The sequence below is a fragment of the Chinchilla lanigera genome, unplaced genomic scaffold (genome assembly GCF_000276665.1).
Source record: "Chinchilla lanigera isolate Chin_1 unplaced genomic scaffold, ChiLan1.0 scaffold00011, whole genome shotgun sequence".
NCBI lineage: Eukaryota > Metazoa > Chordata > Mammalia > Rodentia > Chinchillidae > Chinchilla > Chinchilla lanigera.
Genome location: NW_004955412.1, coordinates 17,530,630 through 17,546,436, shown reverse-complemented (window position 1 = coordinate 17,546,436; position 15,807 = coordinate 17,530,630). Strand labels below are relative to the sequence as shown.

At 43.7% G+C, this 15,807-nt stretch overlaps 1 long non-coding RNA gene across 1 annotated transcript in view; it reads left to right on the top strand.

Moving 5' to 3' along the window:
* The window catches only part of LOC106147850, a 19,108-nt gene extending 3,691 nt beyond the window's left edge, over nucleotides 1-15,417 (top strand). Inside the window, exons 2-3 of the long non-coding RNA XR_001232848.1 lie at nucleotides 513-666; nucleotides 15,329-15,417. This is a non-coding gene — a long non-coding RNA (uncharacterized LOC106147850). The remainder of the gene's footprint in view (nucleotides 1-512; nucleotides 667-15,328) is intronic.
* The last annotated feature ends 390 nt before the right edge of the window (nucleotides 15,418-15,807 follow it).

The window sequence follows — 15,807 nt, the reverse complement described above, 5'->3', positions numbered from 1 at the left end:
AAAGAAAGAAAAAAAAAAGAAAAGGAAAGGAAAATGACATTGGAAAAAAGTCAGCATGCAGAGGTCTATATAGTATGCTACCATACTTCACAAAGGCTGTGGCATTTTGCATTCCTACCCATAGTGTGCAAGGCTTCTAATTCACATTTTCATCCGCAATTGTTATTTTCTGTTTTGTCATTTTTTCATTAGTAGTGATCATGTGGGGTATATATTAGCATCTCCTGATGGTTAAGATTGGCATTTCCATAATAATTGTGAATGTTAAGTGTCCTTTCCAAACGTCCTTTGAAAAGTAGCTCAAACAACAAAAAAGGCTACAAACAGAAATTAAGCAATCTCATCCTCTCCTCTTGAATTCTTCCCACCAAGAGGTAACTACGATCAATAAATTATTGGTCCTTCTAGAAGGTTTCATGGGATGATAGCATATACAATAATAACCTTGTAAAAGTACACATACATTGATATCACAGTTAATTTTTCTAAATTTTCCTTTTTCACTAATATAGATTAGAGTTATTTGTGGGAGACCAAACAGTGAGGATGGAGACCGAACTGACCTCTGGGAGCACAAAGGAGGAAAAGTAGCAAGCTGTGCTCCTTCGGCAGCATGCAGGCGCCCTGGCATACGGCGGGTACTAAGGAAGAACCAACACAGCTGAGGTATGGTTGTTTGCCTGGGCATGTCCTACAGCTAGTAGGAGGCAGATGAGTCTTCATCTGTCCTAATTGCTTGTTCCTGTTTCTGAGGAAATAAAAGCGAGGTGAGACAAAGTCTTAGGGATCTTTCTCTAAAAGAGGTAAGAGCCTCTGCCCCTCCCCTCCTTTTTTTGTCTTTTTGAGACAGGGTCCCTCTATGCAGTTCAGGCTGGCCTTGAGCTCCCTTTGTAGCCCACTCTGGCCTCAAACTCGCAGCGATCCTCCTGCCTCAGCCTCCTGAGTGCTGAGATTACAAGCTTGTACCACCATGCTTTGCTTTTGCCTCTCTTTTTAAACTAATTCTGTGTGTCTGTTTTTCACCCTCCTGTAAGGGAAAAATTTGTAGGAATTCCCAGCATGCTTGATTTCCTTATATATTGAGTTAATTTTTCTAAATTTGCCTTTTTCACTAATACAAATTAGTTATTTATATATCAGTGTATTCAAGTGTATCTCATTCTTTTTGTGACAGCGCAGTATTCCAGGGCACTCATATCAGTATTTATTTCTCCAGGCACTGTTGATTATTTAAGTTCTTTCTAAGGTGGCTGGTTGGTTAGCTTTTAGTACTGTAATTCTGGATTGACTATTACTGCCTACTTCATATGTCATCTTATACTTCCAGAAATTTTATCTGCAAGTATAGAATATATTTTATTCCTAAAAGTAAAATTCCTTGGGCAAATAAAAAATATACTTAAGTTTTTGACTCTAGGGCCCAAATTACCTTTTAAAGAGATGTACGTTTATAGCCCCACATAAAAGGGCTTGTTTTTGGTCACCTTCATGATCTTTGAAGTATGAATTTCTAAAAGAAAAAATGGTGTTCAATTTTTAGGTTCCATGTCTTTCGTTATGAAGTTGAGCACATTTTGTATTTGTAATGATGATTTTAATGTATTTTTTCTTTTCTTTTTTTTTTTTTGGTTTTTCTCTGGTACCAGGAACTGAACTCACGACCTTGTGCTTGCCAGGCAGGCGCTTTGCCGCTGAGCTAAATCCCCAGCCCCCTGTATTTTTTCTTTGACTAGCTAATTTATACCATTTGACAACTGTATAGGGTTGTTCATCTTTTTTTTATTTAAATAGCAGTTTGTACAAGCTTTTTTTTGTTAAGAATTTTACTTTTTTGCTATGTTATAAATATTTTTTCTTATTAAAGTTTTCTTTTGATATTAAAGGTCTTTTTGTGTGCAGGAAATTTTACTTATTTATGTCATAAATTTTATCATTCTTTTCATAAAATAGCTCTTGAGTTTTTGTCATGCTTTCAGAGGTCTTCTGTACTCCAGGATCATAAAATATAAAATAAATTATCCATACTTTCTTCCAGGATATCCTGTTTTTGCATCAAAAATACTTATCTATTTTAATTTTATTTTTTGTAAAGGAATACGATGGGAATCTAAGTTTATTATGAGTGGTTAGACTGGTGGTATCCAGTGGGACTATAAAGAAACCCACATATGTAATCTAAAATTTTCTGTTAACCATATTTTAAAAAGTACTAAAGAGAAACAGGTAAAAGTAATTATAAAAACATATATTATTTAATCCATTCTATCCAAAATATCATTTCATCATGTAATTGGTATAAAAATTATTAATGAGTTGCTTTTCTCTGCATAAGTCTTTAAAATCTAGTGTATGTTTTGGACTAGGGGCACTTGGAGTGCACAATAACTGCACGTAGCTCATGGCTGTGTACAGGAGACCTCTGAGTTAGACAATTACTCCAGTAACATTTATCAAGTCTTTTCCTCCATTGATTTGAAATGCCAACTCTGTCACTGGCTGAATTATTTGTGTGTGTGTGTGTGTGTGTGTATGTGTAGTCCTATTTCTGGTCTCTATTCTTTTTCATTGAATTGTCTCTCCTTTCCCATATGAGTAATAGGTTATTTCAGTTATGATACTTTTAAGCTATTTTTATTATTTTGTAGAATAGTTCTTCCCTATAATTCTTTTTATTTAAAATTCCTAAGGGTTTTCCAGTTAAATTGTTTCTCAATACTGGATATTATCTGGTGCTATACTGTAGATACTGTATTATAGATACTATACTATCTATAAATACTATATTTTAGGAAATAATGCTATAGTGTGGATACTAATATTTAATTTAAGATAGGCACTAATATTTAATACTGAATCATTTCAAATAACAATCAAACTGTCTTGTTGGTACGGGTAGGGATCACAATAGATTTGGGGTCCTGACAATTCTAAGGGCCTTTCCAAATTTCTATGGCTCCTCTTTGTTGCTCAGAGAAGGAAAGCTGGAGCTGGCAGTGGTCATATCATATGTGTGTTAGTCAGCTTTCCATCACTGGGACAAAATACTTGAGGTACACAATTTAAAAGGATGAAAGGTTTATTTTGGGTCACAGTTTAAGAGGTTTCAGTCCATGGTTGGCTGGCTCCATTGCTTTTGAGTCTCACAGAATGATATGATGGGAATCATGTAGTGGAGCAAAGCTGCTCACCTCATATCAGCCAGGAAATAGAGTCCACACCTGCAGTGACCTCCTCCAGCTTGGCCCCATCTCTAAAGTTTCCACTTCTTCCCAGTAGTACCATCAGCTGGGAATCAAGCCTTTAATGTGTGAGTCTTTGGGGACATTTAAAATCTGAATGTGACAAGTGAAGTGGGCACTTTTGAGCTGTGTGCAGCATGTCTGTCTCACCGCGTGTGACCTTGCAGGTCGGGTGCTATGTACATGTTGAAGGATATGTATTTAAGAAATGTCTAAGGTGAGAGTTTAGAAAGTCCAGTACTGGAATTGCTGCAAAGAGGAACTCTGATTGGTCCATGACTCTCTTTGTTGTCTTGAAAGAAGAAAAAGATGAGATGTTGGGTCAGGGGAAAGGAATGAAAAGCTGAGGTTGGAGGAGTGGGTGAGTGAGAAAAAGCAAGGAAAGGGAGGATCAAAGTGAAAGGATGGAAGAAGAGAAAAGGAGAGGGAAGGGAGATTGAGGGTCAATAAGACATGGAGTCTAGAAAAGACTAGGCTACCACAGGGTGGTTACAGGAAAAGAGAGAGAGAGAGAGAGACAGACAGACAGACAGAGACAGAGGGAGAGACAGAGGGTGAGACAGAAGGAGACACAGAGAAACCAGGCAATGCGAAGACTCACGAGGCCCCGCAAGAAGGGTTAGGAAAGCCTGGTGCTCCCATAGCTCTTGCACTGGGACCTCCTGTCACAGCAAGCTCATTGCCGTGGGGCTCAGTGCCTCTAAAGAATAGGAAGCTGGCTTAGGTGTCCCTGGAGACAAGGTGAGTGCTATGGGAGACAACATGGAGCGCAGGCTTGATTGTCAGACTCCATCGTGTCTGGTGGGTTGGGCCAGGAGCCCAGAGCAAATGCTAGTGAATCCCAACTTCCCACAGTGCCTGTGGCTGTGGTATGGAGATTCTTCTTTACCTCTGAGACCAGCTCCCTGGGTGGGAGAGAAACCGGAGAGGGATAAATGAAGTAGTTCCACTAAGAAGTAAGAGTGTAAGTTCTCATGGAAGTGCTGTGTCTCTTAATGCCACTGTCCCATTACTTAAAGATGATGGGAAATCTTCAGGTTTCTTCCTTCTTTGGGAAGAGGGAATGGCATCCCCTGCAGATACCTCTCGACTTCCAAGGTCACTTGTCCTCGTGGGATCCTCCTGGGATCAACCTGAGCAGAAAGGAAAGGTAAGCATGTTCCTTGAATTTTGCACCCAGTGGCATGGACTCTCTTGTCTAAGGCTGCCCAGTAGACCAGTAACAAGGCCAAAATCAGAAGCCTGTCTTCTCATAGTCCAGCTGACTGCCCTTACCAGGTATTTTCTTGTTTCTTCTTGCTCTGGAGAAGCAGAAAAAGGGATGTCAGTCATTGACTGAGAGCCACTGGATTTTCAAGGAGTCGCAGGGTCACAATGAACTGGAAATAGAAAGGAAAAAACCCACCTTCAGAAGATGCGCAGCCTGTCTCCCCAGTCTGCTTGCTCCTCATCACAATTGCGACAAAATGCTATTTTCCTTTCAGTGGTGTGCACAGGTGCCAATCCAAATGAATATTATTCACACTCTTCTGTCCAAACACTGTGAAGTCTTCAAAGGTTGATTAAACCTCTGACACTGTTGTTTTATTTCCCCTGCACACACTGCCAGGTGAAGACCTGCCTCCTATGACCTCACCCCTCCTACCTCCCTGTCCTTCTCCACACACCCCACCCTTCCCAAATGGGCATCCAGTGTCCTAGCACAGAAAGGAGGAAGGACAGAGAGCTAGGCTTGGACTTGGGTCTGCTTAGGACTGAGGAAATAGTACAATGAGGGCACCTTGCGTGTGATGGGAGCTGGTGAGGGGAACACTTAAGGGTGGGGAGAGTGAGGGATTTGACTTTGATTACCCAGCAAAAATCCATTTCCTGCTAGTAATGACTGGCTGGTGCATATTGGAAATCACAGCCTCCCTGCTCCACTCTCTCCATGTCATTAGTCCCCAGTGGAGCGATGTCTCATTGGAAATCACACCTGGTGAAATGAGGCATGATGTGCAGCTCCAAAGACCTGCCATCCCTGGGCAGCTTGACAGTGGCGACTCAGGTATCCAGCACTGGTCAGGCATCCTTTGATCACCCCTGAGATTCAGTAATGCTGGCTCATTCTCCAGGTTTCCTTAATATTATTTCTCATCGGGTGGGGAGTGAACAAAATATTAAAGCAGTTCTGTACCACCTGCAGAGCTTGTAGACTGTCCAGTGTCCAAAGGCATGTAGTAACTAAGTTCATGCAGGGCAATGACAATTTACAATGTCTAGGGAACCCCAGTGAATGCAGAGTCTAAGTAGTTTTGCTTCATTTGCCTCAACACCTGTGTCTCTTTCTTTTGACAAGAACGTCCCAAGTTACCCTTGAAAAATTACATTAAACCTCCACCCCGCATTTGGGAATGTACATGTGACCCAAGCTGGGCCAGCTGGCATCTGACCACAGTGACTGATCCAAGGGTTAACAAAGAAAGTCCAGTACAGTGCTGGGACCACTGGGAGGAAAGAGGCATTCTTTCCACCCAGGGCTTTGAGGCTGATTACAGGTAAGGTTGTAAGGAGCAAAGAATGGATGACATACATATACAATCACCTGATTTGCAATATATAATCCAGTACAGTATAGGGGACATGATATACTATTTAATTGGATGTTCATATCAGAACAAATGAACATTTATCTCTGACTCACACCATTCACAACAATTACCACTTGAAGAATCATCATTTTAAACATGATGGTTAAAACAATCAAGTTCCTAAAAGAAATCAAAGGATCATATATGCATGACTTTGAAATAGTCTCAGTTTTCTTCACAAGATATACATGCATGCACACATACAAGTACACAAAACTAACATGACATAAATGTCAAGTTGGACTTCATTAAATTAAGAGCATCTTTTCATAAAAAGACTATAAAGAAAGAGAAAGAAATAAACTATGGACCGAGGCAGGAGAATTATGACTCATCTATTAGAAAACAAACCATAATTTTCAAAATATATAAGAAATTCTACAAATCAATAAGCAAGAGACAGACAATCCAATTAAGAAACACTAATAAGGAGGTATAATAGATAACTGCTTTGGAACTACCACTAAGACTAGGCATACATATACCCTGTTTCATGGTGTCTCTACCACTGCGTATATACGGTCAATAGAAGAGAGTGCTTTTATCTACCACAAGATGGGCACTTGGTTCATAATAGCTGAAACTGGAAATGGTCCATGTGTTTCTCTTAGTCATTTTCTCATTGCTGAGACACAGTACCTGACACCCACAATTTAAAAGAAGAGTTTATTTGGCTCATGCGTCAGTCCATGGTCAGCTGGCTCCAAGGGAGAACAGCATGGTGGAGAGACATGGTAGAGGAAAAGCCGCTCACCTTATAGCAGCCAGGAAACAGAGAGAAGAAGGGAGGAGCCAGGGAAGGAGCTATCCCACTTCCGGGTCATAACCTCAATGACTTGCCTCTTCTGACTGGGCTCCACCTCCTAACGCCAAGCCAGCTGTAGTGTCCCCTCAATCCAGTCACCTTCCACAAGCCATACCTCAGAGTAAGTGAGGCTCTGAGGGTGACAATGGAATGCGATACAATAATGAGAAGCACAAAGTCCCATCACACCTGAGATGCATATGCTTGACAGTCGTGCTCTTGACTGAGTAAGGTCAATATGAGCACACAACCTTATGGTCCCATTGCTGTGAAATCAGGACAGGAAAGACTAATTCATGGTGCAGAAGTCAGCATGGTGGCTACCCCTAAGGGCTGTCTGTGTTGGCCCTAAATAAGTATGGAAATTCTATATCTTGCTCTGCCTGGTGATTTTTTGTGGAGAAATTCTCTGAAATGTACACTTAAGTTTTATTTTTATTAATTTATTTTATTAATGCCTATGTGCAGACATTCATCGTGGGGAACTGGTACATGTACATGGTGCATCTTCTTTCTTTGCACTTTCTCCTCCCCTCCCTCCCTCCTTTGCGCCCCTTTCCCTCTGTCTCTTGGTCTCCTTCCTATTTGTGAAAGATCTCTCTCCCTGTTTCCCATTATGTCTTTTATTTTGTTCTGTATAAACTGTACACATAAGATGTGTACATTTTGCTGTATTAAATTATACCAAAAACTTTTTAAAAAGATAATGAAGCCAGGGAAGAGACATGGAAGAGACTTTAATTCTTAAAAATATCATCTGAGCACCTGGAAGCAGCCATGCCTGAAGATAAACACCCTTGGCTTTCTTTAGAGTCAGTTAATTCCTTTTAATTCCTCTTTCCCACTTTTTCTTTTTCTTTTTCTTTCTTTTTGTCAGTTTGTGGTGGTTTTCCTGTCACTTGCTCCTACAGCTGTGCTCATAACTATGATTCCCCAGTTTCTGGGTCTCTTCTTCCAACCGAGGTCAGTGGGGGAAGTCCTACATGAAGTGAAGATTTAAGGGAAGCAAGTTCTTCAGTCTGTTTCTGCTTCTACTGGCAGTAGGCCAGCAGACAGGAATCCTGTGGGAACCCTATGTGCCTCAGTTTTCTCATTTGTAAAATGGATCTGATGATAGTGCCTTCCTCACACAGTAGATCAGATCTATTACAGAGTTGCAAATAACTTCTAGTCTCCTTTCTGGTCCTCCTTTAATTCATGTTAATGACTGCTCTGGGGTCAAGGGTAGTGTCTGTTTTGCTCACTAACATATCTTGACTGTCAAGGTTATCTGTAGGGTGTATAACATCCTGGGAAATATTTCTTTGTGGGACCTATATAAACTGTTTATAAACCTATAAACCTATAGTCAGTGCACCAGTAGAACCCAGGAAGGAAATATTGCCATACTTTAGGGACTCCCCCTAAAAGGAAATATTTCCACAGTTAAAGGGAGCGACCTGCTGGATTCCATAGTGTGAGTTATCTCAGAGCAACTCTGTGTGTGTGTGTGTGTGTGTGTGTGTGTGTGTGTGTGTGTGTGTTTGTATGTGTGTTTGTGGGTGGAATGGGGAGAAGTAAGGACAGGGCTCCTGTGGGGCTTGAGGCTCCTGGCCTGGCAAGTATTGTCAACACAGGCAGGTGCCAGGCACCAGAGAAAGGCTTAGAAATTTCCCAAGATGGTGCTCTGAAGCATGAGGGTAGGGGTTCCTTTTGCCCGGGTCAAATGTCAGGACTTCGTGTTCAGTACAGCATCTCCCACATGAGAAGTACTCAGTTCGTAGTTGTTTAAACAAACGCATGAACAAGGGGTTTCATGAAGTTTACATAACACACGGTAAGGGGTCTAGCATGAGGAGTAGATTTATTATTATTTCTGAGATGCAGGAACCCTTCTGGCTCCCATGCCCCCCACCCCCACCCTCCAGTGCAAAGGAGTTCCGTAACAGCATCTTGTGACCACGGCTGGATGAGTCAGCTTCTCACAGGGTCAGCTTTGGGAACAGTCCCCTTTGTGGCCCTGTCATACAGGGTAGATTCCCAAAGAGGAACAAAGAGGCCTGGAAACCAGGCCAGGGAGAAAAATACCCTTTTGGGGTTATTTAGCCGCTTGTTAATTGGTCACCTCGTTAGCAGCCCATCTGCAGCCTGAATCCAGCAAGAGAGCCCTGATGGAGAGGGGCTGCCCGGCCAAGGCCAGCTTCACCGACTCGCAATAAGGACGAGCAATTACCGGAACTTCTAGAGCCAATTCCCGTTAGGAACGCGCCAGGCCGAACTCTGTCCTACGGAGAAGAGGAAAAGGTCAGCGTGCTCCGTAGGAGGAGAAAAAAAGAGCCCTTCACAGCGAAAGAGCCTGCCCGAGGGAGGGAGACAAAGAAAAGGAGGGCTCCGTGGAGGTGAAAAACTAAAGAAAGAATGACATTTGGAAGTTCCTCTGAATGAGGGGAGGAGAATAATGAAATAAAAATTACCGGGGAGAAGGATGGGCAAGCAGACCAAGGGAGAGGGAGGGGAACAGCTGCAGGCAGCCGCAGAGGCAGCCTGGCGGTGGGGGTGGTGGTGGTGTGTGTGATTCCTGAGTGACCCAGCCTATGACAAACCCTTGCAGCCTCAGTTTCTCCATGTGTACAGTGAGGGGCTGTCAAGATCTGATTCCCGGTGGGTCTCTGACCTGTGCTGGACGCATGTGTGAAAGGGAGGAAGCAGGGGCCCAGGGTGGTTTCCACCATCCCCTCTGACCTGACCTGCTTCCCAAACGCTCCTCCATGTGTCCTAGCCTCTTGCACTGAGGTGGAGCCCAGTGAGGACGTCTGTTCAATGAGCTGTGAGCAGCTCAGGTGTCATTTCGAGGTTGAAGCATAGAAAAGCTACCAAATTACCCTCCACTTGTCCTCTGCCACCAGGACAAATTCCAAAGCCTGGTCCCTGAGTGCCCGAGTATACAGGTCTCCCTTGACCCCAGTGGGGTGCGTATCATGAATGAGAATATACTTTGTTGTTTGTAAGAGAGAGTTTTGGGCTTGCTTGCTGTGTAGGTAAAGCCTCATTGTCTTGCAAAGAAGCAGAGGTGTGGGTCATTAGCCACCCTAGCTGCAGGAGCAAATGGTGGAGGTGTAGCCTCGATGAGCCAGGTCCAGGGTTGGGCCACAGGACTGAAACACGGTCTTCATGGGCCCGTCAGTCCGTGCAGCCACTGGGGGTCCTTTTGCTGCTTTGATATCTATGTCTGCTTGCGCTGAGATGAAAGGGCATCTAGCTCCTTGATCAGATGGAACCAAGGAACTGAAAGAAACAGCAGTCTTTGTGAGATGCCTGCGGATCAGCCCTTGAGGCCCAAACCCATAGGGACAGGGTGTGGGGTCTTTCCCATTGTGTGGCCTGCTCTGTGAGGTGCAGACAGCAAGGGTAAGTGAAACTGTAAACCAGCATCCTCCCTTCCTAAATTTCCCAGAACTTCGCAGGCCCAGAATGCCTGCCTGTGTGGATCAATTTCCTCTGCAGTTCTTGTCTGGCCCCGGAAGCCCAGGTACAAAATGAGGTTCCCATCCCCTCACTGTCCCCTTCAGGGAAGAAGCAAGACATTAGCAACAGGAGATTCAGGGTCAAGCCAGAGAGACACTCGCTTTGGGGCTTGTGGGGGAGGTTGACACTTCTCTTTTGATCCTTCTTCTGACTTTGGGTTGCATACATTAGTCACCATTTCCCAAGGACGGGGAATGGGGAAAGAGCAGGGATGGGGACCGGTGTGCATTTCTACATGGAATCAGGAGCACTGAGGCCCCAGCAGGCCAGGCAAGGATGCACAAGCCCACTGTCTTTCCTTTCCTCTAGACTTCCTGTCAGTACCGCCAAATCACCTCCCTCCTGACTGCCCAGTCCGTTAGGCCCTGAGCACTATTGTAGGATCTTTTGCTTCTTGTTTGCCTCATTCTCCTCCACTCTTATCACCCACAGCAGTGGGTATTCATTATTTAAACAACCCATGCCTCTGAAGTCTTATTTATCCAACATCTTTCCACAGCATATGTCAAAATTTACAGTAAGTGCATTCATCCCATAATAAACATTTGGCTTTGCTGGTCTACTGGCGGCAGGGCTAATTAGGGAGAGCGATTCCCTTGTTATCTGAAGGGAGGTCAGATACAGCAATTAGCATCCTCGCATAGCTTTCATAATTGTGACTTGGAGGCTAGGCCCTCTTTGTGCCAGGTGGGGAAGGAATGTTAGCAGGGAGGAAAGGGGAGCCTTCCCTCAGCAAGTCCTGGCAAATCAGAAGTGTGTTATGAAAAATTCCTGGACTCCCCAGTCTCTGCATGCATTCTGAGCTACCTGCTCTTGACTCTTGCCTCTCAAGCAAGGCCCAGACCTGAGAACGTTCTACACCGTCTACCAGTTCCCTTTGTGGGTATTCCAGAGAGAATTTCCACCTGGAAGTCCTGCTACTGTTTCAAACTCAAAGCATCCAAATCAAATGGATGCATCTAGGCACCAGCACTTTAGGGTTTAAAAGAAGTTTAAAGGTCACCTGGTTGATCTCTTGCCCCCTTCCTTCCATTGTCTCTATGTCACTTCTACCAAGCAGTTGTTCTGCTTTGGGGGATTACTCTCTGACTCCCTTCCCTGGAGAGGGAATAGAAATAAGGATCATGGTCTGAGGTAGGAGCCAGGACTGGCGAAAGGAATAGCTAGAGCTGATTTCTAGAGGCTGCCTTGCCATCCTTGGGCATTGCAAACTTCGAGGCAAAGAGATACAACAGGACAGGTGCAAGGGAACATGTAGAAAACCAGGCCTAGATCTAAAGGAAAAGGTTGCAAGAGAGAGCAGGCAGAAGCAACAAGGGCCAGGAGATCTGCTGTTCAGGGGTCCCGAAGACTCTCAGGTGTAACAGTTCACCAGAACTTGTGGAACACAACACTATAGAATTCACAGTTCCAATTCATTACAACACAAAGATACAGATGAAGATCAGCAGTGGAAAGGTGCATTGCCAGAGGACAGGAGAGCTGCAGGCACAGGTTTGCAGATGTCCCCTCTCAATGGAATCATGCAGACAGCACTTAATTCTTTCAGAGGCAGTGGGTGGCATAGGGCATTTCCAACCACAGTTGCTCACAGGAGCTATGGTGTCTAGTTCTGATTGGAGTTGGTTGTGTACACTGTAGATAATCTCTTGGGACCTAGGCAAGGGCCAGACCTTGCCTGTATTGAAAAGATATACAAAGAATAGGAGAAGAAATGTCAGAAGAGCAAGCTCCAGGGCCATGAAGGTCTGCACCTGCCTGAAACAAACCATCCACCCACTGCTCCACCCCATTTTCCCTGAGATGGGTCAGGAAACCATCATCCTCATGTCAAGAAAATGCCTCTCATTGAGTTCTCTCCATGGGAGACAGTCCGGTTTCCTGAGAGGAAGAGGAAGTCTGAGAGAAGAGGCTTTTTAACAACATCAGTGGAGGAGATAGGAGCTGAGAGCTTGGAGCTCACCAGATACCCACCCATGTGGCCAAGAAGATGGCTGCTCAAGAGGCAGTCAGTGCAGTGAAGTTCTAGAATCATGTCAGCCTGGTTCTAAGGCTTGTTTCTCCTTGGAAACTTGGTAATTTTTCTCCTGTGAAATGAAGATGGTCAGTGTTCCTTTGTCACCCAGTTGTGGTGAGGTTGCGTGAGATGCACACAATGTAAATTAAATAGTAGCTATCTTTATTGTCACCGTCATTACCAGCTGATGATGTAGATTTCATCTGTAGATGCTCTCAGCCTCCCTAAAGTTCCTTCTAAGACTGAAATGAACGCCCTCTCCTTTTTATAGCTTTCTTGTTACACTGCTCTGTACCTCTCCTTTCTGATGTTCCATTTCTTACAGTGGTATCACCTTTTCCCCTAGGATTATCAATTATTCATCTGCTTCCTTATTCCTTCACTTATTTACTCAATATATGTTTTATTGATATTGATATTGGGGAATAAAAGGAAAAACAAAATGCTCCTAACTCTCAAAGGACTGTGTTTAAAGGGGATGGCAAACATGACATAAAATAAACAGTTACAATGTTTTGGCTGGCAAATGTACTAGTATGTGGAGTGTAAAAGAAGCAGTGATCTGTTTTATCTACTCTTTCACTTCTCAATGCACCTTCACGCCTGCTTTTATTGCTGCCTGGAGATCACTTCCACATTCTCCCTTTCTTTTCTGTCCTTGTTACTGTGGGTTGAAGGATTGTAAATACGCTGAATCCCAGGCTGGAACTCATGGTGACTGCTGGTGATATCCAAGAGGGCTGTGTGCAGAGGATGCTAAGCCTGCATGTGGGGTAGTTAGGATAAGATTGTTCATCAGAAGAGAATTAGAAAGCTGTGATCATTTGCCACTTACTCTTCTGCAAGGTGAACACACTTAAGGCTCAGGCAGGATAGATGTCTCTGCTGCATGTAGGCTTCTTCAGTGCATGCCCCTCCCTTGCGGGAACACCCCAGCTCAAGTGCAGTCCAAGACTCACAGTGGTCTTCCCTTTCCTGGAAAAATGCCCATTGTGTTATTCACTGCCTCATGCCTTGTGTGACTCTTCACTTGAGAGAGTATGGTCCTTGGATAAGAAGTCCCTTTTAGATCTTTGCTATGCAGCTTGTTATCCCCTGGGCTAGTACTGGCCTGGGCTTCCGATCAACACAAACTTGCTGATGATCACAAAACCATCCATGTTGGAATCCTCTTCCATGTTGCGTCGAGTAAGATACTTGCCCTAATGTCTCTGAAGAGACATTGTGATGCTCACAAGTAGCATTTTTTCTTTTCTCTGCCACTCTGCTGCTTTGACGTGACCCTGCATTGCAGCAACACCCCTCTGTCTCTTCCCTCCATGCAACCCAAGGCAAAATATCTAAATGGATCTGGGAGGACTCCCAGCCTGGTTGCAGCTAGAGAGATTGAAGTGGGATTAAGTTGTGATTTTTCACTCTGTTAAAGCTGTGTTCAGAGAAATGATAGCTCAGAAAGGAGTTTGTCTGTGGGGAGGGAGGTTTGGGGTCTCCTAGCAGGGAGACAGATTTTCCATGGAGAAGTCAGTGGCAGAGAATTTACCTCTTCCAAGCCATGCATAGGAGGACTGAAAGATTTCCAGAGACAAGGGAATGTGACCCCTGGGGAAGAGCCCACAGAAAGCTCATCCTGGGAACATGGGCTGCTTCTACCCACTCCCTAGGAAAGGTTAAGGGATGAAAATGACTGTCAGGCCCTAGCTATTAAGATCTAGAAATAGAGTGCTTAGAACGATGATAAAGTAAATCCAAAATTTTGAGAAGCTAACATTTGGGAAATGTTCATTAGGCAGGATTCAAAGAGACCAAGGGAAGGGAAGCGCTACTGACAATCATCTGTGGCCCTGTCCATCATTCATGTCTTTAGTCACATGTTCTGGACAGCTTCTATGTGACAGGAATGGTGCTAGGCATCAGGGACACAAAGAGAAATATGACACAGTCTGTTCCAGAGGGGGGAGAGAGAGAGAGAAAGAGAGAGAGAGAGAGAGAGAGAGAGACAGAGAGAGAGAGAGAGAGACAGAGAGAGAGAGACAGAGAGAGAGAGAGACAGAGAGAGAGAGAGAGAAAGAAAGAAATGAACTAGGAGGGATCAGGTGGAGGTAGATAATGAAATACTTTGAACATCGTGCTGGGGAATTTTGTCTCTACCCAGTGGCACATGGGGAGACGCTGAGGACATTTAAGTGAGTGAAGGATGTATGTTTACAAAGGCAGTGTAAGATGCTTGCAAGAGAGAGAGAGTTGAAATTAAGAAAGTCAATGGGAAGGAAAAAAGAACTCAAGAAACATTTGGAGCAGGAATTGATTTGAGGAATGTTTGGAAAGCTCTCCTTTATAAGGAACCTTGGGTCTTAAAAGGAACCATTTCACTTTGGTAGGATATGGAAACAAGACAAATTGGCAAAGAAGATTTGTGACCCAAAACAAAATTCAAGGTGGAGGGAATTTATTTACCACCCATGAAAATTCACTTGTATCAAGGCGGGAGAGGCAGGAGGCACCAGCATGAGTTCAGGGATCAGATAGTCAAATAATTTGACATTTACTGGTCATTCAAATTTAATACATTACTTATTCTTCCCAAGACTCTATTTCTCTATCTTTAAAATGGGCTCAAATTGTATTTACCTGATATGGTGGTTTTGAGGATGAAATAAAATGTACATATCTATATGTGGCTTATCAGGCTGTCCTTCATTGCTTAATTCTTGCAATGAAGAAAGTTCTCATTAAATGTTGTGTTTATTTGGGGAGGCTGGTTGACAACAAGAACATTTACTGTCATAGAGTGCCCATGTTCTTGGAAAGAAGGAACTAGGAAATGCACAGTATAGGAGCTGGAAGCACCATGGATAATTGGGGGTTAGTTTGCCAAGTAGAAATAGGTTAGTATTAAAAACTAGGCGCTGAGCACAGATGAAAGCTGAAGCAACTCCTGAGCCTTTGCCTTTGTGCTATGGTTTGAATGTTTTCTCTGAAAGTTCAGTGTTAGGAGCTTAATCCCCAGAATTATATGTTAATAGTATATGGAGGTGGGGTCTTTGGAAAGTAGGATTAAAGCCATGAGGGTGGCATTAGTGACTTTATAAGAAGAGAGAACTGAGGTAGCCTCCTTGCTTTGTCTTTCCATGAGATGCCCTCTGCCATGTTATGATGTTGCAAGAAGCCTCACCAGATGCAAGGACAGATGCTGGAGCCATACTCTTGGAGTTCCTAGCCTTCAGAAACATACGTCAAATAAACTCTTATTCTTTGTAAATTACTCAGTCTTGGGTATTTTGTGACAGCAATGGAAAATGAACTGTGACATCTTATGGTGTGGATTTTTCTCCCTCAAGTTCTGTAAGAGATTTCTGGGAGAAACACCAAAGAGCAAAAGAGGGGAAACTTTAATGTAACCAACCTGTTGCCCCAACACCAGCTGGCACCTTAGTGACAAAATCGTTAGTTAGAAGTCTCAGGATTATCAGTACCATGTCTCAGCCATCTCCTCTCCCACTTGATGGTTGCCTCTATTGAGGGGTGTAGGGAAACCCTCTGAATGAATATGTGTCCTTCTGTGATTACCTTCTAAAGAGGAGTCAGAAGTCGGTGAGTGGCTTACCAGGCTGC